Here is a 25,454-nt window from a genome sequence, read left to right as displayed (position 1 = left end):
CTCCTGCACTAAGGTTTAAATGCCTTGGAAAAAAGGGGATCTTCCACCTTATCTAGAAGAATATATCCTGGTTTACTGGGTCTTACATATCTTTGATATGGTTATGCTTAATTCTGGTACTTTCTCAGCTGATCTGGGAGCCCAGTCCTTTCCCTAAGGCTCTTTGGAGAACACGTGAAGATGGGTGGGTTTGGGTTACTGACAGAAGTGCACTTGGTGGTGAAGTCTTCCCCTGCTTCTCTGCCTTCCTTTTGCTTTTTGCTCAAGGTTGTACTTAGGGCACACAGTTAGGGATGGTTGCTGCATCCCACAGGAAGGGTGCAAGGGCACTGAAATGTCTGCTTGCTCTCTGGCCAATTCCCATGCTGGCTTGTTTCTCACTTTATTTCCCAAAAGTCCTTTTTGCTTTGCTGTGTTAGGCAGAAAGAGAAATCCAAAAAGTTGTCTTGTGCTGTAAAACAAAGGCACCTTTTCCTCTTTGGTGTCATCTGCTCATTTATGTAACTTCTTCAGTTTTGAAAAAAAGAATCATTAAATAATTGCATCCTGAGGTTTTGCAGTCAGTTTTGGCACAGCAGGTATGAAGCTGTCAGAGCTTTGCTTGTTATAATCTGCATGTCAGCCTTGTGCTGGCTCTAGCTCTTTCTTAAGAGACTGTTTAAGAGATTTTTTTTTTTTTTTTTTTTTTTTTTACATAAGCCTGTAGCAGCCATAGATGATCTGAGTGAAGAGAAAGGAAAATGTAGCCTTAGTCTACTCCCAATTACAGGAGGTTCAGCACAGATCTGTCAAGACTCAGAGGGGAGAAGAAGAAACCTTACTTAACTTTTTATTTTGAGATAATATTCAAGGCTGTTCACTACTTTGTCAAGTTCCTCAGTTTTCATCCTGATGTTTGCTGTGGTTCTGCTTTTACTCTAAATGTGACAGGAAGGTAAAGAGAGAACTTTATGATGCAACTGGTGACCTAGGAACCAGCTGTACAATATATTTATGAATGTTACTGTATGTTATAATTTTTGACAGGTCTTCCCCCACTCCCTTAACCACCTGTGTGAGAACAGGACTTCATTTCCAAAAATTTGCTTAAATACCTGCAAACAAAGCACTTTTACATTTATTTTTTTTAATGTTCCATGTTAGAATTTGACTTCTTTGAAGAAACTTGGTTGGGAGAACTATGTACTGCTTAACTGCATACAGAATGTAGTTTTCAGTGTATAGCTTTCTTATCCACCACTACAAATAGTAAAATGAATACAGGTGATCTTGTTCAGTATCTTCCTCTGGTCTTTCCTTGTTTTAATGAGTTTTGTGTTCAATTGCAATAGGCAATGTGGGTAGCTGAGGGAAACTGGCTAGCATGCGTAAATATCCTCCACATCATACGCAAGAAACTGAGTGACTTTACAATGCTTTTCTTAAATGCCAGCTGCTGTGGAACATAGCAGACCTCTCCCAGTGCTTAAACATACATTCTGAAGTTTTGGGGTTTTTTTTTTGTTTTGTTTTGTTTTTCTTCAGTTTCAGCAGAGAGCTAAAAATGTTACAAATACCAAAGGCAGCAAATTGAGTCCTCAACAGACATATACAGTGTTTCTGTGAGGTCAGGGTTTGAACTGGGAAAAGTGACTTGTCATTTAGTATCTAGTTCAGGGCTTTGCTTTCCAGTTACTAGATAGAAGAAATGTTTGCAGTGCCCTAGGACTTAATTTGGGGGTGAGGATCTTAAGACCGACATGAGAGTAACTATTGCTGAGAAGAATCAAGCGTGATGAGTTCCCAACTTAGTCAAAAAGGATGCATTTTAATAGCGTGTCGATATGTTCCATGACTCAAAGATGTAGAAAACAGACCAATTACGGAAACAGTAAAAAGCTGGGTCAGTTTGCCTTTGACCTCTGCTAAGTGTGTGGGAACAGGTCAGAAAGATGAAAATGAATCTGGCAGAGTAAAGGAAAAAAGTGGACTCTAGTAAGGGAGAAACAATTAATTTATTATGGACCTGTAAAATGTATTGCTTTATTATCTTCTTTTTTGCACCCGTGGTTAATGGAACAAGCCTGTGGAACCCTCAGTTTGGATTGTTGCAAGCCATTATTTAAAATGTGTTGTGTCTTTTGTGGTGATATTTGAAAGAAATTCAGAATTTTTGTTTTAAATCTGCAGTATATTTAATTGTTCTTAAAATAGTAAAAAAACCCCCCAACTTTCCATGGTTGTAATTTTGTGAGGTGATGATTACAAATGCAAGGGGAGTTCTGGCTGTGCTATCAAATGGAGGTCTTATTTTAGGTAGTGCTAATGAGGCAGTTCGTGTGGCTTTCAAGGACTGAATGACCTCCAGAAAGAGAGAAAGAAAGAAAGAAAAAAATCAATCCAGCTCCTCCTTATACAAAAATTTGCAAACTGGGAACTTTTTTCTGGCATAGAGAGAGAAGCTTGTATAACACAGAGAATGAGTTCCTCCTCTGATGCCATTAGCTGTTTTTTATTAAATACCATTGGGGTGCATTGGTGTAGGCACTATGTCCAAAGAATGCTTCTGGAGGACTCTTTTCTCCAGTGTTTTCAATCTACCATAAATTTGCTTTTCTGAAGATTGGATGTCTAATCTCACAAATTCAATGTTGTTTGTTTTCCTTCACAACAAGCATTTAATAGCTGGGATTATTACCAGGTGGGGAAAAGTATTGATAAAAGGTTCTTTTCTGTGTAATTATTTCTGACAGGAAAATATATTTATGCATGTGTGTCTATAAAGCACTAGCTGAGCACTTTGGAAATAGTTTTTAATGGTAAAATTATTCTTTCAGTTCTCCCAAGGAAAGTAAAGGAATAAAACACTTTGTCAAGTTGGAAATGACCCAATATGATCCTTTAAGTTACAAAATTTCTCCAGTTGAAACACATGGGAAAAGTGAGAGAGCATAATGCAATATTACTAAAGACTGAATAGTTTTCTCAGAAAGGAGTTACCTACCTTGGGCAGGTGAGCAAGATAAGTATTTGAAAGAAAATTGCGTTGATGGATTCTAAGTTAGTAAAAGGTGGGAGAGCTTTTTGTGCAACCTCACCCTCTTGTAATCCATAAAAACCTTTCTGGATATCCTCAGAAAGTATTATGACAAGTGTCCTCTGAGCCATTAATGATATGATTATACAGTATGACTATCGGACAGTTCAAGTGCATAGCATGGTGAGGATTCCTGTTAGCCAAAAGTTTTTGTTTAGGCCCTATTCATATCAGATTAGTGTATGACTTACACTTTCAGCTGGTTCACTGGGAGCTGTTGACTTCTTCACTGTAGTTGAGTGTCTTGTCTGTCAGGAGACATTATCTGTGATTTGCAGCACTTGTAGATATTCAGCATGCTTCACAGTTGGTACTGCCAGACCACTGACTACACAGCTGGGCTTGTGATTCTGGAGTAATCCACATAACGATGGATCAAATTTACATTATATCTAGTCATATATTCTGTTCTTTATGTAAGCTCTTAGCCTCCCACATCACTCTAATAGCCTTTCAAATGGGCATTAATTCAGCAGTTAGGAAATCTCTTCCTTTAGGGATTATGTTCCATGATCTTCCTTTCCTTTCTCCTTCCCTCCCACCCAGTGCATGCACATCCCATGTCATGCTTGCAAACATTCATGCTGTATTTCCCCATGAGAGGAGAGGAGCATGAGGCTAACCCCAAGCTGGGGGGGCAAGGTAGACCAGCTGAGGTGCCATTACCAGTGCTTACAGGGACACCATATGCCCTATGGCAACAGCAGCTCCCCTGCTCTGCTAATCTCTTCTTCCAACTCGCCCTTCTCTGCTGTGGTCATACTTTCCCACTTGGTGTGGAAACAATGGTGTGGCTGTTCCTGCATGACCCTCACCATGGTTGGGGTTCCATACATTCTGCTAAGGCCTGAAATGTAGCTGTGAAGGGGCATTCGTGCCCCTCATCAGTTGATTGTTTTTCTGTGAGCAGCTTAACTAAGCTGTGTCACACCATTCTGAATCTGTCTTCTGCCTATGCTCAGGGAAGTTTCTTGTTTGGCTAGAAGTATTTTTGGCTGCTTTTCTTTTTTAAAGTACTTCTTTTTGTGTAAAAAGGGCACACTGCTCTGTATCTGTTAGAGAAGGTATAGTTAGAGAACGGTACTTGGAGCAGAATATGGGGGAGGTCTCATTTTCCAAGAAGATTCAGTATTGCACGGGGCCAAGAAAGGATTGTTGACCACCATGTGTACTGGGGGACATTAGGTAATTTTGTCAAAATCTTGATTTGGCTTTTAGATTGTTTTGTAGGTAGGGACTGAGAACATATTCTTGAAATCTCTCATCTGCTTTTCTAGATGTGTTATGATGGTGTGTTCTAGCTGTATATTCCAAATTAGTTTTGATGTCAAGGATGCAAGAGAGAAAGAGTAGTTAGCTTTGCTGAATGATGCTTGGTATTGAATAAAATGATAGATTTGTTGACAGAAGCACTCAGTTCCTTTTAAGAAATCAATAGTGCTTCAGATGGCATCACGAATGTTGCGCTAATGGAAGCTGTTACCAGAAGTGAGCAGTTAATGCTGCAAGCCTTCTGTGTGGCCATCACTTCAGGGACATAAAACCTAAATGGCCAAGTGTTGCCCATGTGCAGAGGGACAGAAAATGATGATGAGGCCTCTAATGAATGTTGCATTTGTGGTTTCTTCAGTGCTTGCCTGCCTGGCTGGCGGTGACTTTTGAGAACTGAACCATGTGCACTATAAATATTTCTTTTATTCATTTATAATTTACTCATGGGCCAGAGTAATTTACTTGCAGAATAGCACTGAGGTTGAGAGCTGATTGTGTGAAAGCTGTTATCTGTGTTCACTCCTGCTTTCCAGGTTTTACTGTGTAGTAGAATACAATTTTCATTTTCCATACAATTTTGTATTTATGATAGTTTCCATTGCATGAGACTGGACTTGTGTAATTTTTCCGTGGTACAATTATTTCTGTTTCACCTTCATCTTTTATGATTTGACCACTATCATCCTACAATAACTTCTAATTCAAGAGAGGGCAAAAATATGCTGTCATATGGACAAAACTGTCCATCTGTTGCAAATGAATAGTGCAAAACTAAAGAAAAGTAAGTAAGCTCGAATAACCCTCTTCATTTCCCAACCAAGGTAGCACACAAGAGGAATCATCTTTGACAAATATATTTCTGATCTCAGTGCAACAGATATTTCTGGGTAAATTTTCAATGCTGTGTACATTTAGCCATGCAGTTTCATTTAAGATTAATAGAGCTTCCACAGCTGCATTCACACATACAGCCTTGGAATTGCTCTCCACTTTTCTTTTCTTTTCAGGATAGACATTATTCTCCTTTTTTCTTTGCAATATATTTGTGTATTTGTTGCCCAAATGAAACAGTAGGAAGAGGATGGTTTGTGTTTTTGTGATTTTCTTTTTCTTTTCTTTTTTTTTGGTCTTTTTTTCTTTCTTTTTTTTTTTTTTTTTTTTTTTTTTTTTAATTTAGTTCTATTCATTAATATATAGCACTTGGAGCTTAACTGATAGTTAGGAATTGGAGTTTAAAGACTGGTATCTTTGTAAAAATGATGTTCTTCAAGACCCTTTACAGGTTAGCAAATGAGTTCTAAAACCAGAGCAGTATGGATAGTTTGTGTCTCAGGCATGAAGTGTTCTTGCGGGCAAAGGTTATTGTTACTGGCTACTAAATTCCCTATAAGATTAAATGGGCATTAATCCTCTAATGCTTTCACTCATGTATTCACATCCTTCTCCCTCCCTACCCCCCCGAAAGTCTTTCTCGCTTCAAATGAGGGTAAAATAAGTTGGTAATTCAAATCTGAAATTTTACTTCCATTAGTTTGAGTGAGTTGGTGTTGTTGCATCACTATGCATTTCTACAGTATACATGTCTGCAAAGCTCTGTGCAGAAATTATGTTGCGAAAGCATTGCAACAAAGGGAAACATATTCTGGTTGCTTGTCTCATTAGGGGGCTTAATAGGAAGAGATGCCTCTTCCATGAGTTTTATTCAGGAAGCGAGTAGATAAATAAAAGCAAGTATAGCTCTTCTGCCAATATGTTTGCATATCATAAGGTGTATTTCTGCTTTGTGCATTACTGTGTTGGGTTGTCACTTTCCTCCCTAGAGGAGGATTTTCCTGTATATCCCTCCATTCTTCCCATTTCTTGAGCCTGTGTCTTTTCAGTGAGGTCCACCTGGAAGGTGTTTCTAAGTGGATGGTGTTGGGGCTGGATTTCCAGCAATGTAGTAGGGTGCCACTTTTTCCCTTCGGTTAAACAAAGATAATGAAAACTTGGCTACTGAGAGCACATTCTTTGATTTATTTCTGCTGGATTGAGTGAGTGGTGGAGTTGCTTAGAAAGATCTGGACATATGCATGTAAAACCTTTTTACAAAAGCTAATTTAATAACATTGTGTAGTGAAATAAGGGAATTTATACATAACAACATGTATTAAGAAACACAGATTAAAATATCCATCCTCCCCTACATTCTAGAATTAGAAATGTTGATACAGATTATGGTTAGGTAATTGACTGTAGTGAACAGAGTGAAGTATATAATTTGCAAGAGGTAATTCATACAAATAATGTATGGAAGAGGACTCTTGTAATTAAGTAAATGCCTACTGCTTTATTGCAATGTCATTTTTTGTGTTTTTCATTAAAAATTATTAGCACTGATTTTTCCCCTTTGTTTCAGGTTTGTGGAAACATGATTAATTCCTCACTGTAAAGAAAAGAAAATTATGTGATAAATACTTTGCATCTAAGATAAAATCTGCCAGTTCCAAATTAGGTTTTTATTGTCAAAAGTTTGTTGTCTTTTTTATTTTGAAACTTTAACAACAACAACAAAGTAAATTACAGCTGGCCCTTCTTACAATTGAGAAAATTTTCCAGTTAAATGCTGTATAATAGACTTCCAGTGTATTTTCAAGTAGTTTAAAATACCAGAGGGTGCTGATTATAAGCAGGAAGGAAATTCTTTTGAAGGGTTGTAGCATTTTACTTGAGAAATGAAACAGGCAAGGTTTTAATTGTTCTTTACATTTTGAAGGCATTATACAATGTCCTGTTCTTGTGAAACATCTACAGAAGGGTATTCCTATCACTGTTTCCAAAGATGGAACAAAAAAGAAAAGAGGTTCTCTGTGTATCCATCTTGTGAGTAGTTACTGTCATTTGTAATCTGAGTGAATCCATAAATCCAAAGAGCCGTAAGAAATTTGCCCAGGGCATTGGAGGTTGTCAGGATTAGGGCTGGCCCGACATTGCCAGCTTGGAGCTGAGCCTGTTCCACCTCGCCGCCTTTGGTTGCTGCAGAATGAGGATTCTGCTCCTGATGTTGCTGACTTAAAAATTCCTCTAAAAGATAGATATTGTGAAATTCAGGCATGCCAGGTTGCCTTCCTTCTCTGTGCCTTCAGCCCTTCTCCCTATTCTGCTCTGAAGGGTTGATATTAAATCAGTTCCATTCCCATAGCATGTGCCCCAGTCCAAAGATGATGCTTAGTGAACTCTTTTCCCGTGGCACAGGAAACAAAAGCAAATGTGATGACTGCTGTCCCAAAACCAACGTGAACAGAGAATTGCTCCGAGGTGTCCTTTTACAGCCACACTTCTGTGCATGAGAGCAGGCCCCAATACTGAACTATAGAATAATTGTCGATGCAGTGGAAGATGTGTGCCTGTTGAGATTCAAAGTATTTCTCTCATGAAAAGCATAGAAGTATGATCTCATCACTGGAAGAGGATGTCTGAAGAGAAGTCAGAAATGTGAGAGGTGGCAGTCGAGGAGGCAGTGTAGCTCTGTAAATCTCAGTTGCTTTTTATAATTTTTGTCAAGAATTGTCAACAGAACTATACTATTTCAGTTTTCAATAGGTAAAGCTGCTTTTTGAATTACGTTTTTGCCTTAGAGGAACTTCATGTGTTTGTCCATTTTTCTGACCTGGTTAGGTTTTATTCTATGGTGGTGTTATGATTATGCTTGAATTTTTATATTTAAGTTTTTTTTTCATCCATAGAACTTCAAAATATGTTACACACTAAAGGAAACAAGCATACAAAATCAGACATTTTTCTTGCTTTGCCCGAGAGCCTGGACTTTCCATTTATTTAAACAGAAATACTGGTTTAATTGTGGGTTTAATTTACCTTTTTTTTTTTTTTGAGTGGATTTACACTTAAATAAGCACTTAAGTATGTGAGCAGCTTTACACAGATGGTCACTGTTGGGAACTGTTCGCACGAGTAAAGACACTTGTGGGATGAGGATTGAAATCCCTGGTACAAATAAACACGGTGTTTATGACTCTGCACTGCTTCTTAGTAATGTCAGTGGCTTCCTGACAGAGATAAGCACAGCTGGCAGGACTTCAGTGGTTAGGTAATAGAGCAGAAGCGTTGTGTTTAATCTGCTTGTGACTCTTGCTCTTCCTTGTGACGACATTCAGATAAATAGACACAGAACTCCACAGTGAAGCAGATGCAAATAGGGAATACATTTCACTGAATGCAAGATCTTAAACTGCTATAAATGGTTTTCCTCTCACTTTCAGAATTGTGAAACAGTCACAAATGTTTTGCAGTCTCATGTCATCAGAGAAGGGTTAAATTGGCAGAACAAGATGTACTCTCCCTTACTTTTTAACTTGCACAAAGAAACTAGGAATAAAAAAAGAACATAAATCCCCAAAGCAAGCATGAGTTTGGGATGTTGTGTTAGACTGAAACTGCTCAAGAGCCATGGAGATCTTTGTTTGGATTGGTTTCTGCATAACAGAGGAGTTACCAAGAAATCGGTTTACTCAGTCATAAATTTGCAGAGTTGCAGAAATGGAAGCTATAATGATGGCATCTGGTAGTGAAAATGAAGCATATCTGCAATGTCTTACTTTGTTCCTAGAGCTAAGGAAGAAACTCAGGTTGTCCTGTGAGTCCGTCAATGGAGGACTCTGTATGATCATGTTATCATGTTTTGTTTGAGTGGAGAATGTCCCTTGTTGTGCTTAATTCTTTTACAACAGCTGCTAGTTTAACTTGATGCATACTTCTTTCAATAGAAAATAAAACTTTTGCTCCACCTTAAAAAGTAGAGTTTAACAGTTATTTGCAAGCTGACCTTCTGTGATCAGGGATTCTGTCATTTACATGGCATTATATCCCTTGCATGTGTGTTGGGTTTTGCTGTGGGATTTTTGTGGTATTAAGGTCAGATACTCAAATGCAGCCTTAGGAAAAACATACCCATCTTGTCTGTGCCAATTTATCTAAGCAAATCAGAGAGTCGTTCCTCAGATTATTTATAGGAATCTACAAAAACCTATTTTTGTGTGAGTGTGTGGAATGTGTACGTTATAGGACTTTGTTTAAGGCCATTTTAAAGAATACTTTTCATAGAGTATGGGTTACAAAAATCTGAAAGAAAATACATCTCAATTGGGATAGCCAGATGTTGTATTTGAATTAATGGACTTAGGGGAAAAAAAAAAAAAAGGCTTGCTTAACTTGGTATTCGTTCATTGAAAACAATGTATTGATTACAATCTAGTACATTTTGGTTCCCTTGCTTACACTTTTGTAACTCTTGTTTCGGCCTGGGTTGGTCTTTATTACTTGCAAATAGTTGATGACTTCTGGGTGAACTGTGGTATAATTATCAAAGATTTCAGCTGTGAAGCCTTTAAAAGTCTGACTTGATTTTTGTTCTCAGATTCTTGTGGTCTGTTGCTGACATATTTCAGCAGTGTTTCAAATAATGGCTTTTTTGTGGTGTCATTTTTTCATGTTCTGACAAATATGCTGAAATGTAGCATAAAGATTTTTTTCTGAATTGCTGCAAAGTACTTTATTGGTATAGCAGGGTTTGGGGTTTGTTTTTGTTTGTTTGTTTTTTTTTTTTACTTGGTTTGTTTTTTGGTTTTTGGTTTTGTTTTTGGTTTTTTTTCCTAAGGATCACTTAATTGGAAAGCTATATGGCAACTATCTGAAATTTCAGGCAATGTTTTATATTCATTATTCTGTGACCCAAATCCATTCCTGTGCTCTGGTGTGGATGACTGGCAGTTCCTAATTTAATTTACCCGTATTCTTTCACAAATGAGAATAAACTTTGGATTTAATATATTCTTTTGTACTATAATATGTAATAAGTGTATCAAAGAACACAGGACATGAGAAAGATCATCAGATTCTAAAGCTCAGGAGAATTTGGAGCATTATTAGAGAAAAGTAGAAAATGTTCATGGGTGCTGTTTGCAGAAAACAAAATGAACAACCATTGCCCATCCTTCTTGCCACACTACCTATTATGAATCCATACTCGAGGTGCTCTGTGCCACATCAGATATTTTCCTCTGTGTATCAATTATGATCTGAATTTTTTCAAATTTCAGGTATTTAAAAAGCATAATAGTGGAACATTTACAACAGTATTTCTTAGGAGAACACTCATTCCATTATGTGTGTGCTATTTAGACACTTTTATACTCTTCAATCTTTTTTAATATCTGGTAATGAATCATGTGGAACTTGAAGACTGACTGAGTAGCACTATTAACTGAAGTGTATACTAACCAAGGGTGAGGTTATTAACTAGTCCCTTTATATATCTGTGGAGGGCTTAAGGATTCCTAGACCATGAATTTAGCTCAGAGGCTTTTGTTTGTTTGCTCTTTTTTGTTTGGTTCATTTCCATCATCTATCTTTCAAGCAAGAAAACTAGGGCATCAATTCGTTTTAGAAGGAGAATGTTGTTACTGGATTGGAAAACACCGTATGTGCCCTAGCCTTTTATCAGATTCCTCAAGAACTCAAAAAAAATTTGTGATTATCTAGGTGGGTGAAGCAAAGGGCGCTTAAAATGAATGGATTAGAATGTAAATCTATAGAAGTTATTACATTTACTGACTTTTCTTCCAGTAACACCCTCTAATGTTGTCAGATGAAAAATATGACTAGTCTGGTTTCCTCATTTCCAGTGTTTTAAAAATTGGATTTCTTTTGTACATTCTTGTCAGTAAAATCTATTTTCATGTTTGACTGTACCTGAGTCACCTAATAGATGTTATTCTGCAGTTCTATTTAGTTCATTGTAGATTCATCTTAAAACTGTGTGCAACTTGAATTTCACATCTGTGTTCAAATTTTTTCCTACTGCCTTTGTATTGAAATGTCACTGTGCAATTTTGTCTTAATATTTTGATGGCCTTGCTTATCACATAGTCAGGAAAGTTTGCAGACACTTCTAAGATTTTAAGCCAGAAAATACTTCATTGAGATATGACTGTATAAGTGTAGACCTTTTTTTGTCAGTCACAGGGAGAGTGGCAGTTTTCTTGTTGTACTTTTCAATCTTTGATACTGGCTCTGCCTTTTGAGGAAAGTTGTCTCTATGCTGTCACTAGCATGCCCATACATATAACTGGGTACAGTATAGAAAAATGTCAGCGTATGTGTTAACCACTCATAACAGCAAACATGTTGGTTTTTAAATGTCCTGGGGCTGGAAAGAAACAATTACAGAAGGAAACCTGTTGCAGCAATGTTACAGGGAAAAAGGTAGCAGTGAAAGGGCACAAAGCATGAGGTTGAGTGAACATGTACAGAAAACAGACAAATTGGGTTAACATCCTTTGACACTGGCTGTTTAAAAATAGGAAAACAAAGTACAGAAATACCATGGCGCAGACAAGGCAGTAATATCCTCAAGGCAAGTAGCAGCAAATGGAAGAGTAAAGGACACATAGTGAGGTGTAAATACATAGGAGATAGAAGGTGAAGGAAGAAAGGAGCAGTGGAAGTAGATGGCTTTCACGGCAGGAAGAGCAGCAGAGCCCCCTGCATCAAGGAAAAAGAAAACTGTAGAGAAATTAGCAATTCACTTGTGGCTGGAAGTGGATTCAGGAGGAGAGAAGGTCCATGTGGCAGGGAAGAGGATGGCTGCAGGAGCTCTGGCACACTGGAAGGACCATAGCTCTCTGTTGGTGCCTGAACTGAGGGTGGTTTTTTATTTAGTCAGTCTATTTGTTCAGTGATGGGAGTGAAAGGATGAGCAACTGTATCCACATCAGAATTCCTTATTAATTGTAAAAATAAGAAGATAGAGCATAGTTCACAGATTGTATTATTTTCTAACAGTCCAGTCTTGAAGCATGTCTCATTTTTATGTCGGGAAGCAGTAGGTCCCACTGGACAGTGGTGGTCCTGAGGCCATTGCTTCCTCTGCCCTTTAGAGTATGACCTTGGGCAGGTCACGGCACTGTTTTTGCCTTAGCTGCTTCTATGTGAAATGCAGATGATAGCAATGTCCAATATTGTAAAGCACCTTGAGAAATGCAGGAGCTATCTGTTCATTTTTGCCTAGCCATGCTTTTTAATGGTTTAAATTGCCTGTTAGCTTCTTAAAGAAAGGTTGAATAAGGCATAGCATTAAAGTTTTCATGGAGACATTTGGAGGAACAATTAAGTAATTCTTTTATATAATGTGATTGCATATCCTGTGTAGTTTCTATTTTGTAAACATTAAAGAGCTAAGTTCAAGTTGTTTCACGTCAACAAAGCATAGAGTCTTGCAAACTTGCTGCCTCTGCAAACAGCAGAGGTGTCTCAGTGCAGGACCGGGGTAGCCAGATAGAGGGAAAGAAATGCAGAGACCTGACCCTGCGACGTAGTGAAGCGCCTTTGTCTGCTGTGGACTGTTTAGGGGAACAGCTTTAGCCCAGTGTTAATATTCATACACATCACAATTCAGGAAAAAAAAAAATCACCTTAGCTGGATCAGAAGAAATGTGAAAATTTATGTAGAGTCTCCATATCAGGAGTAGATTAAGGAAAAATGAAACAGAGTATTGAGATTGAAGAAAGCAGAAATAGAGAATGAGATTGTTAACTAAACATCATGTGTATAGTAAGTTTCCTTAAGGCTATAGTTACCCAGTGATAGTGCAAAGATTAAAACTTCTCTTTCAGTCATTTGGGCATTTCTTCCTTGTACTGTAGTGCTGCCTGGAACTAAGGATTAGGTCTCTCTTGCTGTGGGCATTGCGTAAAGATCCAGTATGGTACTCACTGCCAAAACTGCTTGCAAACTTGGGGGATACAAATAATCACACACTGGTTTGAAATTCCATATGTAAATGGGTATCTGTTATGCCATTACAGCATCAGGTGGAAATGTGGTTACTAGCAATGTATTAAATGTTATAAATGGGTAGCTATTAGAGTAGCATGAGTTTTCCTGAGGCAGAAGGAGTGATATTTTCTTAACGAATCAATTTGTGAATGTGCAGGGAGTACATTGATCACTAATCTCCTCCATCTTTTAGAGGTGAATGCTGAAATTCTTGTCTTCACCTGAATAACAACAAATTTCATGTGCCATGTTCCTTGACACTTTGATTACATTTTTTTAATATTTATAGACAGCAAGTTCAGAATACTTAGAATAATATATCAATTCTTTCTCTTTTTACAGAGAGAAACTAAAGGTCAGTTTCTCATAGATCACATCTGCAACTATTACAGCTTGCTGGAAAAAGACTATTTTGGCGTTCGATATGTTGACCCTGAGAAGCAGAGGGTATGTATATGAACTCTGACTACATTTGCTTTTAAGTAATGCTGAATTGATTTTTTTCCAATAAACAGGCAAGTTCTAATGCAAAGTTATGTATCTCTGAGGGTTTATTCTCTGGCCATAATCCATAGAGTTCCTAAAGTGGCATTATTAAATTAATTTTCCCCTTAGTTCATGTATATAGTTTCAAGTTAATTGATGTATTCTGATTTGTGTAGTTCTCCTGGGCACTGAGGATAGAAAAGATCTATAGGCATGACTCAGAGATAGCACAGGGTAGCCCTAGGCTCTGGCAGTGCACTGGAATTTGGGATTTCTATTTTTCTATAGAGTATGCTTCTTGGGAGATGTAGGCAGGAATCCTATTAACAGCTAAAAGCAGTCATTCTATTCCACTTTTCACAGGGCGCATGGACTTAGATATCTGTAATACATAAAATAGGTATGATTTGTCAGGTTGGGAGGGGGTTTCTTCAGGTTAGTTCTCCCTATGAGCATCTTTACATTTGTGCAATAATATTTACAGGCCTGTACTCTAGGCATTTGTGTAGACAGTGATTAGTCATCTCTCTTAGGTGGAAGGTGGTCCTGCAGGTTGTATTCTGTAGGTGATTTGCTACTGCTACTCCCTGTTTGGTTTCAGATGATTATTACTGTTTAAGCGTAGGAAAGGATGGTCAACACAGGAAGCAGAAGTCCTCAGGTAGTGAAATTGAGAACTGCTTCTTCACTCTGTGGTCCTGCTGGTCTCAAGGTTAAGACTTAGATATGACTTTAAATATCATGGGGGACATATACTGGCAGTTAAACTCTGGAAATGTTCACCAGTTTGAAACTGCTATGATTCAGGAGGAGAAAAACATTTTGCTGGCTATCTCTTGCTACACCCTAATAAGTTTTGTCAAAAGTCACTGGAATTAGGGCATCACCCCCTGCTCAAACTTATAGAATTGCAATAGCTTTGCAAAGCTGCAGCAGGTCATTTCCATTGCATTCTCCTTTTAAAATTAAAATAAGTAGCAGAATACTTAGCAGTTACTATGGCCAGTGTACTTAACTCTTCACAATCATTAAAATTATAGAGGTGTTCACCTGGTTGGAATTGATAGGAGAAGTAGGTGGAGTGCTGCATTAGACTGTAATTAGGTAGGACTTAATGAATACTTGCTTTTGTTGGCCCTTTCTCTGACAGTTACTGAAAAATTGCTATAGAAAAGTTGTTTTACTTAACAGCAATCAAGAGGTTCTTTTAGTAAAAACTTTAATTTTTTTGGCAGAATACTTTAAAAAAGTGATGCTTCAGAAAAACCTCTAAAAATCCCATTGGGATGCCTGTTAAATCATACCTTATGTGGTTCCCATGTTTGAAAGAGCTGTTAACTATATTGACAAATTTGCTGCAGTATCTTATTCTTGTTGGCTATACAGTTGTTCTTTTACATCTTGTAGTATAGCTAATTCTGTGTTTTGTTTATGGGAGATTATAAATTACACTGAATCTTAAGTTTTCTCTTGGTAAATAGTAAAAGACAATCTGAGAAAACATTTATAGTCTTACCTAAAAAATCTTAGGTCTTCATTTCTCTTTATATCTAACAAACAAGAATACTGTGGCCATCCTGTGTAGGTAGGATGGCTTATATCAACTGGCCCAGTCTTCAGTGGGATTTAGTTAAGCAAACTTCTCAAGCTTACATTTTCCATACATGCATTTTTAAATGCTGATTTATAGTCACTCTCACTTTTTAAGCATATGGATAATTTCTCTAATTGGGTATTAGTTCTTGATTTTAAACTCTCTCATGAATTAGGACATGAATTATAAGGGACATTTCTTTATACCGACTTAAGTGCTCTGGCTGATGAGTTGAAAGCAACATACATTTTTCTTTTAGGCTTATTACAATTCATCAAAATAAGCCATTTTTACATGCAGTGTCTTCTATTGTCCCTTTGTCCTGTTCTGTTCTGTTGGGGTTCCTCCCCCCTTTTTTTTTTAAGATTACACTTCTAAATATTTATACATGAAATGCTTTCCCTCGGAGTGGATATTTCCTCTGCAACAAAACCTGTCCTAAGGACTAAACTGCAGACAAATATTATAATAAAGAAATACTGGGTTTATGACATCTGGCTCTTTTGAATCTCTGATCTTGTAGAGGTTCGCTTATCTGAGTCTTACGTCTGTATTGAATACAGATGCATGAATACCTCCCAGTCAGTTACAGGAAGACTCTGAAACTGTAATTACAATTCTTCTCCAATCAGCAGAAGACTGTTCTGATCTTTTTCTGGTCTTAAAGAAGCGTACTAACCAATGATTTCCTAGTAGTATAATAAGCATGGGACTTTATGAGTAATTGTGCTGGGGCCCAGGCATTGTAGCTGGATAAAGTTCATCAGTAAATGGCTCAGTAGAAAAATAGAGGAAATCATGATTTTGCAATGATTGGGTAGGTGATGGATCTTCCCACGGTTTTGTATTTTAGCAGTTGTGAGCTTAGCTGCCTGAAATTCATGTTAATAAAACCCCCTGAGATTACAGGGGAGTAGCTGTTCAGGAATGTGGTTATAGAGATAAGCTGTAGCAAGTATAAGGTGTAGTGGGGTCACAGGAGGAATGCCACATTGTTGTAGCCACCTTACAAGAAAGAGTACTTAGAGCTCTGTAGAAGAGAATTCCAAAGCTCCATGGAATTCTTGCAGGTCCCACCAAGGAAAAAGGGAGAGAGATTTCCTGCAGTACATTCTTAGAGTTGGTCAGACGTATTACAAAACAGAAGCAGTAGCTCAGTAAAGGTCTGTAGGTGGAATTCACCAAGAGCTTCTTTCTAAACTTAAATCTGGTGATTTGACTGAGAAAATTGCTTTGAAGGGAAGTGATAATTCATCCTAAACCAGTTCAATGATGTGTGTGACAAAGTCCTTCGGTGCCCTGTAGGCAAATAAAGACATGCGGGACAATGAATAAAATGAATATTGCCTGGTCTGGGTTTGGCAGTAAGCCACCGGCATGATGTGACATGATAAAAGAAGACACTTTGTTTCGCCCTTTTTAGGATTGTATTTTCAGGAAAGTATTAATGTCATTACACCCTAATGAGACCTCAGCTATTCTGATCTAGATGTCTGCATTTAAGAAAGATAAATTTAACTGAATGAGGAGAAGGAGTATTAGAAAGATAAAGAGAAAGGAGAGCTTGTTTTTGAGACAATGTTAAGAAGGGCATAACCCATTTAGTGCAGCAAAAAGAAGGATAAGGATATGGTTAAAAGAATGGTAGAATATGGTAGAAAGAAAAAGAAAGTTTAAGCAAGAGAGGTGGTTTCTTAATTAAGCCAACGAGAGCTGCAGCATCTGGAACAGCCATAATGGAGGCAATGGGGCAAAATTCTTAACTAGATTTGTAAAGAACTTTAAGAGAGATCTCTATAATTTTTTGGAAGGGGTTTATACTAAAAGTTGACAGAGATAGAGACTAGGTACCATCTTCTGAAGTTTCTTTCAAAGAATATGTAATAAAAGCTGAAACAAGAAAGCATAACCTTTTTTTTAGGAGAGTTATTATTGATTCTGGTGCAGGTAGCGTACAATTCATGTTGCTTTGCCTGTTTTCTTGGAAGTGTTGAATGCCTCTGTTGTAGTTTATATTCCACTGCATAATCTCTGTCTTTGAACAGAAAGGACTCTATCTGTGGTTCCAAATCAAACTGCCAAAATCATGCATTTAATTCTGGCTTTTAGTGAATTATTCTTGATTGGCTCTTTGAATTGTTAAGCTATATGACATCATAGTATATTATTGTGTACACACATACATATATATATATATACACATAAATAGTATGCAGAATTACTCCTGCTGGTGTTTAGTCTACCAGTGATGCTTGCCTCCCTTTTATTTGTATGTAATTTTTTGTGTGAAGGTTGTGGAGTTGCTCCAAAAGCTAATTTGCAGTCTGTTTGTTTTGTAATCTATTGAGGGAGTTCAAGCAGGAAAAAATACCAGCTTTAATTCATCCTAAATGTCTTCTTTCACACTATGCTACCAAAATGTAGCATTTTGACTTTGGAGTGTTGAAACACTTGACTGAGTTTGAGAATTTTAAAAATCTACTGTTTCAATATTTCAGATGTTTCAAATGAAATGTTTCAATATTTGTGTTTAGAACATTCAGAACTTCTGACTTTGTGAAAAAGTAGATAATTGAGCTAATTGTCTTAGGTTGGAACAATAAATTTGAAATGTGGGAAAACTGTGATGAGAAACAGCTGTTAGTTTTATAGGTTATTTTTCAAGTAACTTTTAATGTATACTCTTTCCTCCCTCCAGCCCCCTTTTATGATAATCCTTTCCTTCTGCATAAGTAAACATGTGGATATTTTAGGCATACTTAAATTTTGTAAAATTTTCTATAGTTTTCCATTTTCTATTCCACACCCAAAAAAGAAACTCTGGAAGACACTCTTAACAGAAGGCAGCATGGTAGCTTTTTTAATATCTTCGGGTATACAGGAGAGAAACAATGCCAATGACGTCAAATTGAACTAGCAGTTAAAGACTCTAGGTGCTACACCATATCTACTGCTTTATCTTCTAGCATCAGATATGGATGTTCCTTTGGGGAAACTGTGCCTTAGGGTAGCTTCAGAAAAGCCATGTTTGTACTAAAAGTATGCAGTAAATTGCAGCATGACATTTTATGTCTAATGGTGCTATGCTGGGAACAAATGACTTCCTAGTGTTCATATATTAACTGTTGAATTTTTTGCTTAGATTTCTGAGAAAACTAAGTATATGGGATCACATTGTCTTTCTCCCTGACTCTCAACTGTAGTAACTTTTGAAGCCAGTTCTGGTCAAATTTGGCTGGGGATATAGGTCTCAAACATTAAGTTCCTGTAATATTTCATGAAGATAAGCTGCCACATCAGTGGGTAAAACCTGATTATGCTTCTCACTGAAGAAAGCACTGTAGGGCAAACCCACTCCATAGGCAATCTAGAGAAAGCTGACAGACATTTTAAGAACCCAGAAACTATCACTTGGAGCTTGTGTTTTTTCAAAGTAAGTAGTTTCAAGTAGGAGACATACCTGGAGGAGGTGTTACTGATTCTGCTACTCAAGGTACTACCTATTGGTACATTTTTCATGTACTAGGTGATATATTGAGGCCAATTATCACACTCTTGCCCTTGAGGAAATGCAGCATGGCTAATTCTGTGCAAGATACCCTGGGTTGACTGAGCACCTTTATTTTGTGGGGTTTTTTTTAGGCTGGTAGGAGATGGGAATAGGATGAAATAATGCAGCTACTGTTTTGCATCTCTCACTAGAGGGGATCCCTTGTTGAGAGAGGCCACTGGTATTGAGGGCAATGGAGGATGGGGCTGAAGGAAGATGGTAGTGTGGTGAAATTTATTCTTTAAGTCCCTTCAGGAGGGCATCTGAGTGGTGATTTAAAGTTGTAAATACTTGTTTCCTTTTTTTTTACCCCCAGTGGGTGAATTTGAGCACATGCTTGTGATTATGTTTTTGAATGTGAAAGTATAAGGTGGTAGTTAGCCAGAAATAACCTGGAGCTACCCAAGGGGTAGGTTGGAAGCGTTAGGTGTTATGAAAAAGCTTTGTAGAACCCTGAAGCAACTGTGAAGTCTTACCAGACTCTGTAGAAATGTTTGAGATTATAGTAATCACTCTGAAGCATTAAGATGCTTTGTCATTTGGATGTGCTGCAGGGTTGTCTGGGAACAGCACATCAGTGCAGTGGTTTTAGGTCTGTGCATGTATGCCTGGCCATATGAAAACAAAGCTTTCAAATCAGTGAAGCTGCTGTATGAACACATTCCCACTATGCAGCTTTATCTTTAATGGTGGCTGTGAGAACGCTAGGATTTTCTGACTTCCCCAGTGTCGTGGTTTAAGCCCAGCTGGCAACTAAGCACCACATGGCTGCTTGCTCACTGCTCCCCTGCCCTGGTGGGACAGGGGGGAGTACTGGAAGAAAAAGTAAAGCCTCAAGGGCTGAGATAAGTACAGTTTAATAGGATAACACAAGGAGAGAAGAAGTAATAATAACATTAATACTAGTAAAAGAACATATAAAGCAAGTGATGCACAATGCAATTGCTCACCATCCAGAGCCCGATGCTCAGCCCGTTCCTGAGCTGCAATGCCTCCTCCTGCTGGCCAGGTCCCCCAGCTACATACTGAGCATGATGTCATATGTTATTGAATATCCCCTTGGCTAGTTCGCATCAGGTCCCAGCTTCTTCTGAAAATTAACTCTATCTCAGCCGAACCCAGGACATTATCCACCCCTTATTCTATACCAGCTATGTCATGCCCAGATCCTACAGTTTCCAATTAATCACCACCACTTTCCCTGTCTTTGACATATATGTGTATATATATATATACACAAACAGGTATCATTCCCTTAGTCTTTGGGCCATCCCTCTAATGTGTCCGCTGAGTTCATTTAATCCATGACTTTGGGACTCCATCTGTTTTAACAGTCTTTCAGTGTAGGAGAGATGGTGTGTGGTGTTGGACTGTTGCATGCTGCATCTGGAGCTCGCAGATGGTGTGTTTTTTGCGGCCCGTGCCAACAGTCTGCGGGTTGAAGATGTTTATCTTGAGGAAGTTGCTAGGTGCCAGTTGCTGTAGCCAGTTCAAGTTCCATCACTGCTGCACTTCGCTCAGTTTCATCGAAGTCCATCCTTCAGTGATTTGGGTGCTTCTCACTGTAATACCATTGATATAGCACATAGCAACTGTAGTAATGATGACATACACTAGCAGGGTTATTTAGCAATTAACTTCATACAACTTAATTCATTGGATATTCTGACCCAACATCAAATCCCCTTGAGATACGCATCAAACTTCCCTATCCTTCTTCATCACCCACCAAATGCACCCAGGTCCTTGAGCAAAAGCAATCCCACAGATGGGTTTGCCTTTGCCTGAGGCAGGACTAACCCAGACTGTCTTCCCTAACATACTCTTCATGCACACTAAGGGGACTTTATCCCCTTCTATAGTATGTGTAAGTTTTGATTGGGCAGGGCCAGGTCAATTGGTAGACCTCTAGTTCTTAACTAACCAGGTGGCTTTTGCTAAATGTGTATCCCAATGTTTGAAGATCCCGCCCCCCATTGCTCTCAATGTAGTTTTTAGCAGTCCATCGTATTGTTTGATTTTCTCAGAGGCTGGTGTGTGATAGGGAATGTGATATACCCATCAATGCCATGCTCTTTGGCCCAGCTGTCTATGAGGTTGTTTCAGAAATGAGTCTCATTGTCTGACTCAATTCTTTCTGGGGAGCCATGTAACCATAAGACTTCTTTTTCAAGGGCCAGGATAGTGTTCCAGGCAGTGGCATGGGGCACAGGATATGTTTCCAGACATCTGGTGGTTGCTTCCACCATTGTAAGCACATGGTGCTTGCCTTGGCAAGCTTGTGGGAGTGTGATATAGTCAATCTGCCAGACCTCCCCATATTTATATTTCAGCCATCATCCTCCATACCACAGGAGCTTCAACCATTTGGCTTGCTTGATTGCAGCACACGTTACACATTCATGGATAACCTGTGCGATAGTGTCCATGGTCAAGTCCAACCTTTGATCACGAGCCCATCTATATGTTGCATCTCTTCTTTGATGGCCTGAGGTTGTGGGCCCACTGAGCTATAATTGTCAGACCAGATCCACCTAAGCCACTTCAATCTTAGAAGCCTGATCCACCTGCTGGTTGTTTTGATGTTCTTCAGTGGCTCTACTCTTAGATGTGTGGGCATCTATGTGACGTACTTTTACAACCACATGGTCTAGCTGGGCAGCAATATCTTGCCGCAATGGGGCAGCCCAGATGGGTTTGCCTCTGTGCTACCAGTTGCTCTGCTTCCATTGCTGCAACTACCCCCACAGGGCATTTGCCACTGTCCATGAGTCTAGAGATAGTGGACTGGCCACTTTTCTCAGTCAGCATTATCTAAAGCCAGCTGGAATGCTTTCACCTCTGCAAACTGACTCGATTCACCTTCTCCTTCAGCAGTTTCTGTGACTAGTCGTGTAGGACTCCATACAGTAGCCTTCCACCTCTGATGCTTTCCCGCAGTGCGACAGGACCCATCAGTGAACAGGGCATATTGCCTCTCATTTTCTGGCAGTTTATTATACAGTGGGGCCTCTTCAGCCCATGTCACCTCCTCCTCTGGTGATATTCCAAAATCTTTGCCTTCTGGCCAGTCCGTGATCACTTGTAAAATTCATGGGAAACTGGGGTTTCCTCTGCAAGCCCATTGTGTGATCAGTGCAACCCACTTACTCCATGTGGCATCAGTTGCGTGATGTGTAGAGGAGCCCCTCCCTTTGAACATCCAGCCCAGCACCGGCAGTCAGGGTGCTAAGAGGAGCTGTGCTTCAGTACCAGCCACATCTGAGGCAGTTCGAACTCCTTCATATGCTGCCAATATCTCTTTTTCAGTTGCATTATAATGAGTCTCGGATCCTCTGTATCCCCGACTCCAAAACTCCAGGGGTCAATCTCGGGTCCCCCCAGGTGCTTTCTGCCAGAGGCTCCAGGTAGGGCCATTCTCCCTGGCTGTGGTATAGAGCACATTTTTAACATCTTGTCCTGCCTGGACTGGCCTGAGGGCTACTGCATGAACTATTTCCTGTTCAATTTGTTCAAAGGCTTGTCGTTGCTCAGGGCCCAATTTAAAATCATTCTTCTTCCAAGTTACTTGATAGAGAGGGCTTACAATCAGACTGTAATTTGGAATATGCATCCTCCAAAAAACCACAACACCTAAAAAAGCCTGGGTTTCCTTTTTATTAGTCGGTGGAGGAATAGTTGCTATTTTGTTGATCACATCCATTGGGATGTGATGATATCCATCTTGCCATTTTATTCCTAAAAACTGGATCTCCTGTGCAGGTCACTTGACCTTACTTTGTTTTATGTCAAAACTGGCCGTCAGAAGGATTTGAACATTTTTCTTCCCTTTCTCAAAAACTTCTGCTGTGTTGCCCCATATGATGATGCCATCAATGTATTGGAGGTGTTCTGGAGCTTCACCCTGTTCCAGTGCAGCCTGGATCAGTCCATGGCAAATGGTGGGGCTGTGTTTCCACTCCTGGGGCAGTCGATTCCAGGTGTACTGGACACCCCCCACCAAGCGAAAGCAAACTGTGGCCAGCACTCTGCTGCCAAAGGGATTGAGAAAAACCCATTAGTGATATGAATTGTGGAGTAGTTGGCTGCCTTTGACTCAAGTTTGTGTTGAAGTTCTAGCATATCTGGCATGGCAGCACTCAGCAGCGGCATGACTTCATTCAGCCCACAACAGTCTACTGTTAGTCTCCACTCTCCATTAGATTTCCGCACTGCCCATATGGGACTATTAAAGGGTGAACGAGTTTTGTTGATCATCCCTTGGATCTCCAGTCGATGAATCAGCTTATGGATGGGAATCGGAGAGTCTTGGTTCATGCAATATTGCCACCAGTGCACCATTGTGGAAGCAATTGGCACTTGTTGTTCTTCAACCCTCAGCAACCCCACAACACAAGGGTCCTTGGAGAGACCAGGCAAAGTGGACAGCTGTTCAATTTCCTCTGTCTCCAAAAGCTCACTGGTACCCTTTTGGGTCCTTGAAATACTCTCTCCTGAGATAGTCTATGCCAAGGATGCACAGGGCCTCTGGGACAGTCACAATGGGGTGTTTATGCCACTCATTCTCAGTCAGACTCACTTCAGCCTCCCATACAGTTAGCTGTTGGGATCCTCCTGTCACTCCAGAAATACAGATGGGTTTCACCCCTTTATAGCTTGGTGCCAGTAGGGTACGCTGTGCACCGGTGTCCACTAGAGCCTTATACCCCTGTGGGTCTGATGCACCAGGCCATTGAATCTACACAGTCCAACAAACCTGGTTGTCCCTTTTCTCCACCTGGCTGGAGGTTGGACACCTCTAATCCTAGTCATAGTATTAGTTACTCACTTTTTGTAAACTTGAATCAGAAGTCCCTTCAGGAGGATCAGAAGTGAGATCAACCCTTCTACTCTGTCTGGGGAACTGCCCACTGGAAACTTGAGTGGCATTTTTCCATGAAGAATCCCCTTTTGTGATTGTTTTTCCTTGCAACTCATGTATCTGTGCCTCTAGGGTCAAGGCAGGTTTTCCATCCCACTTCCTCATGTTGTCTCCTTGTTATTGCAGGTAAAACCACAGGGTACCCCATGGTGCATACCTTCTATGTCTTCTGTCTTGAGCAGAGGGACGCCTGTTCCTAAGAGCTGAGATTCGGGCCTGCACAGGTGGGGAGTAGGACATGCACTCTTTGAATTGCTGGAACTCCTGGGACAGTTTCTCCAGAACTAAGAAGCAGGCCCATAGGGAGGAAGAGAGACTTCCTTTCTATTGCCAGAGTCGGCCAGCCATTTCATCCACCGTTGTCCCTTGCCTTCTTTCCAGGACATTACTGCCAATGATACTACGACGGTAGTGCACTTTGTAGAAACTTCCCCACATGGGTTGTGTGCATTGGAATTCATCTAGATCTGTGGGTAACTGCTTGTTATCCAGATCATTATAAATCCCCTCCAGCACAGCTAATTCCCTCAGGTACTGGATACCTCTCTCCATGGTGTTCCACTTGCCTGAGCGACATGTGACATCTTCCTTGAAAGAGTATCTTTTCTTCACACCTGTCAGAAGTCACCTTCAGAGGCTGAGGGCTTCTTTTTTCCAATTGCCTTGTCAATGCCCCTTTCCCTAGACATGGATCCCAGCTGCTTGGCTTCCCTACTTTCTAATTCCAAACTTCTGGCCCCAGGAGCTGCCAGGTAACAATGTGCTTGCCTGGGTGGCAGCTGAAATCCTTTCACATATCTCACAGCTCACTCAGGGATAGGGATCAGGTATTATCTCTGGTTCTGCCTCTTCCTCCTGTTCTCGTGATGACCCTGGTTCATCTTCATCCTTTACTAACTGAACTGATTTCTCTGTGTATTTCTTCTTCTGTATGGGGGTGACTGGTACCGGCACAGGCTGGTTCTCTGGTTCAGCTGCAATGCCTGTTGCTGGGGTTGGAGTAGCTGCAGTGCTTGTCACAGGGGTTGGAATAGCTGCAGTGCCTGTCGGTATGTTTTCGTTCCCTTCCCCCTGAGGGTGCTGCATAATATCGAGCAGTGTTTGGTAGATACTGGCCAGGGCCCAGCAGAGTGCGGTAAGCTGTGCCACTCTGGAATAGCCACAGCGTTTTCCTTTTAAATATTCTATCACTTTATCAGGATCCTGTAGTTGTTTGGGAGTGAAGTTCCAAACCATTGGAGGTGAGTTCTCTAGATACCTGACCATGTTCTCCCACATGCCATGCCACCCATGACTATCCAGCCTTGGGGCAGATCTCTCGGTGGTATTCTTAAAAAAAATTTTTTAACCCTAAACAAGACCTGAGACACATTCAGGAAACAGCAATAATAGCATGCTGGCTTGAACATCCCAAGGATATTCAAAATTCTCAAAAGCTGTTGTAGTTAACCTAAAGGAGAAAGGGCAACTGAAAGAGCAAGACAAAGTATCACTCCATCTTCCCCATAAATGGGGTGCAATTACTAATAAATTCCAAAAGAAGGCACCTGAGGTGTGGGCATGGCAACAATGCTGCATATAGGTACCAGATTAACCTCATGACCAGTGATGTAATCATATCATAAGTTGACATTAGTCAGTACAGCAAAACGATAGTCCTGATACCTCTCCCAGAGGTGATAAACATCACTGCAGGGAATACATAGTGCATATAAGAACTTA

General features: G+C 39.8%; 1 protein-coding gene across 1 annotated transcript in view; it reads left to right on the top strand.

The window, feature by feature from the left end:
- The first annotated feature begins 13,523 nt into the window (after positions 1-13,523).
- FRMD3 (FERM domain containing 3) overlaps positions 13,524-25,454 on the top strand; it is an 83,402-nt gene continuing 71,471 nt past the window's right edge. Inside the window, exon 1 of the mRNA XM_010568632.1 lies at positions 13,524-13,628. The gene's annotated coding sequence lies outside the window, so the exon portion shown is untranslated. The remainder of the gene's footprint in view (positions 13,629-25,454) is intronic.

The sequence above is a fragment of the Haliaeetus leucocephalus genome, unplaced genomic scaffold (assembly GCF_000737465.1).
Source record: "Haliaeetus leucocephalus isolate CR32 unplaced genomic scaffold, Haliaeetus_leucocephalus-4.0 Scaffold251, whole genome shotgun sequence".
Lineage (NCBI taxonomy): Eukaryota > Metazoa > Chordata > Aves > Accipitriformes > Accipitridae > Haliaeetus > Haliaeetus leucocephalus.
This window is presented reverse-complemented; position numbering and strand designations above follow the sequence as displayed.